General features: G+C 35.9%; 1 pseudogene; it reads left to right on the top strand.

Annotated features, from left to right (window-relative positions):
- Window positions 1–536: 536 nt before the first annotated feature.
- LOC127132153 (BTB/POZ domain-containing protein POB1-like) lies at window positions 537–2,570 on the top strand (annotated as a pseudogene).
- Window positions 2,571–2,911: the final 341 nt, after the last annotated feature.

Below are 2,911 nucleotides of genomic sequence, written 5' to 3'. Positions count from 1 at the left end.
AGAATAAGTTGAGAGTTTTTAGCAAAAAAAAGTCACATAATTAACATGCACAAAAATTTTCCATTTATAATTTTTATAATTCAATGTATTTGATAAAAAATATTTGTTCAATTCTTTGTTAAGGTAACTTGCATATAAAGATAATTTTGAAATGAGAATAAAATTAAAAGTAATAGATATATTCTAAAAATAAAAATGGGAAAAATAACTATATCCTTAGTTGTATTATATCAAATAATTAAAAAAAATTCTAATATTTTCATTTTAAAAAATTGAAAAAAAATTCATAGAAATAATCTAGAACAATGGTTTAATTAAATGTATATCAATAAACATGTTTTAAATTCAAGTAAATCACATGAATTAAGTCATAAAATCATATTTTAATTTTTTTACACTGGTTTTTCAAGGATTTTATTGAGTATAAATAGAGGAGCATTTCAGTTATTTTCATTGCCATTGTGTTTTTACGTATTCCATCCTCTTTCCCATTTTCCTTGTTTTTCATTGCAAGAAACTTCTGTGTCCCGTTATTCGTCGTCATGAACTCAGAAGCCTTTAGAAACCAATGTTGTAAGGATGCCGAATCTAGCTTTGCCTTGAACGATTCTAGTTTATCTGATAGGATCATTCAGCTGGAAATTACCAAGTATCTTGATGAAGTTTTTCCTAATATCGAGAGTGGCTCCACAAGTGCCGAGCAGACTAGCCTCAGCAAAAGGAGAAGGGAGGACATACAGAAAAACAATGGTATAACTAATATTTTTCTCCAAAAATCTTCACTTCATTGCTTTTTTTTGCTTGCAAGCTAAACATTTCTTTCAGTAAATGTCGAAGGCGATGAGGCTGCCAATGCTGATGACACTGCAAATCTTCATATGGACTACTCTGTAGTCGTTAAAGTAAAGACACTGTATGTCAACTCCTCCCTCCTAGCTTCGAAGAGCTCGTTCTTCTACAAGGTAGACATTTCTTCTTTATTGGTTAGGTTTCATTATTTTTGGTAAACATTTTTTGCTTAGTTATGTGTTTATTTTGCAGCTCTTTTTTAATGGGATGAAGGAGTCCAAGCAGACGAACATCACCGTAAGAATCACGACATCGGGTATAAACATATTTAAAAAGCTTTTTAGATTATTTTCTTGATCAGATTTGTTTTCTCCGATTGTTTGCTTACTAATGCTGATTTAATTTTCATGTTTCAGAGGAAGTTCCATTCATGGAGCTTTTGAAATTTATGTACACCGATTCTCTGAACGTGACCTCACTGCCTAGCATGCTGGATGTCTTGATGGCAGCGGACAAGTTCCGTGTGGCGTCCTGCGTAAGATACTGCATCCGGGTATTGCTGAACATACCCATGACACCAGAGTCTGCGGTTCTCTACCTAGAGCTTCCTTATAGTGTCCTGATGGATGATGTTATTCGGCGATTAGTTGTAGCAGCAAAACAGTATCTCGTTGCTCGTTACAAGGACATCACAAAGTATGTTTCTTTATTCTTCTTAGTTACAATTGAATCATTGCTAATTTTTTGAATGCTAATAAGTTTTATTATTGACCAGACATCAGGAGGAGCTGATGGGATTGCCACTTGCTGGGGTGTTAGCATTATTATCCAGCGATGAGCTGCAGGTCGCGTCTGAGGATGTAGTGTTCGACTTCATGCTGAAGTGGGCTCGTACCCAGTACCCTAGTCTTGAAGAGAGGAGACAAATCCTTAGAGCAAAGCTTATCCCCTTCATCCGCTTCCCATATCTGAGCTGCCGCAAGCTGAAGATGTTCCAGACTTGCAACGACTTCGATCGCGACTTCGCTTCGAGGCTAGTATTTGAAGCCTTGCATTTCAAGGCTGAGACACCACACCAACAGCGGATAATAGCTGCGGAATTGGCTTCCCCTAGTCGCTTCTTCATTGAGCGGTCATACAAGTACCGCCCTATTAAAGTTGTGGAATTCGAACTTCCACGTAAACAGTGTGTGGTCTACTTAGACCTGAAACGCAAGGAGTGCGCTAACTTGTTCCCCTCTGGTTGCGTCTCTTCACAGGTCTTCTATTTAGGCGGTCAGGGGTTTTTCTTGTCAGCGCACTGTGGTGTGGGCCGGCAGAGCTTTTCCCATTGCCTCGGCTTGTTCTTGGGCATGCAGGGGAATGGCCCTGCCAACTTCAGTGTTGACTTTGAGTTTGCTGTTCGGTCGAAGCCAACCATAGAATACATCACCAAGTATAAAGGCAATTTTACATTTACAGAGGTACCAGCAGTTAGTTATAGGAACTTTTTTTGTATACCATGGACATCGTTCATGGCGGAGGACAGCCTCTACTTTATTAACGACGTTCTCCATCTTAGAGTAGAGGTAACAATAAAAAACCAGCCGAATATACAATAGTCTTATAGTTTAGTAGCTATGAAATTATCTAGTTGTAAATTTTTGCCAAGTTATTCTTGGTAGCCAGTGATGCATATTTCACAGTGGAAAATGTTGTGCAATCCAACTATGCCTTGGCAAAACTTGTAATCTTATTCAGAATTTAGTGTGATTCTTAAATATATTGTAAAAGTTAATGCACTCATAATAGCATCTAAAAAGGAGAAATGCAATATAAATAATGAGGATACAAGATGGTTAAGAATTGAAGAAACATGAAAGAGATTGTTCAATGAATACATGTACACCCAATGGTCTTTACTCGATAAATTCCTTTAGCCAATATGCTTGTTCATGGCCAAACACATTTTAATATCTCTTGATGTGTTGTCAAGCATATCTCTTAATTTTTTAGAATTTATTTAAATGAAATTTGTTTCTAGATTTTCTTATGAGATTTTTTTCTAAATTTTATTTTGACAAAATTTGTTTTAGATTTTTTAAAGATAATTTAAATATTGTTTTTTAGATTTTAAGACAAT

The sequence above is a fragment of the Lathyrus oleraceus genome, chromosome 3, assembly GCF_024323335.1.
Source record: "Lathyrus oleraceus cultivar Zhongwan6 chromosome 3, CAAS_Psat_ZW6_1.0, whole genome shotgun sequence".
In the NCBI taxonomy this organism is placed as follows: Eukaryota; Viridiplantae; Streptophyta; class Magnoliopsida; order Fabales; family Fabaceae; genus Lathyrus; species Lathyrus oleraceus.
This window is presented reverse-complemented; position numbering and strand designations above follow the sequence as displayed.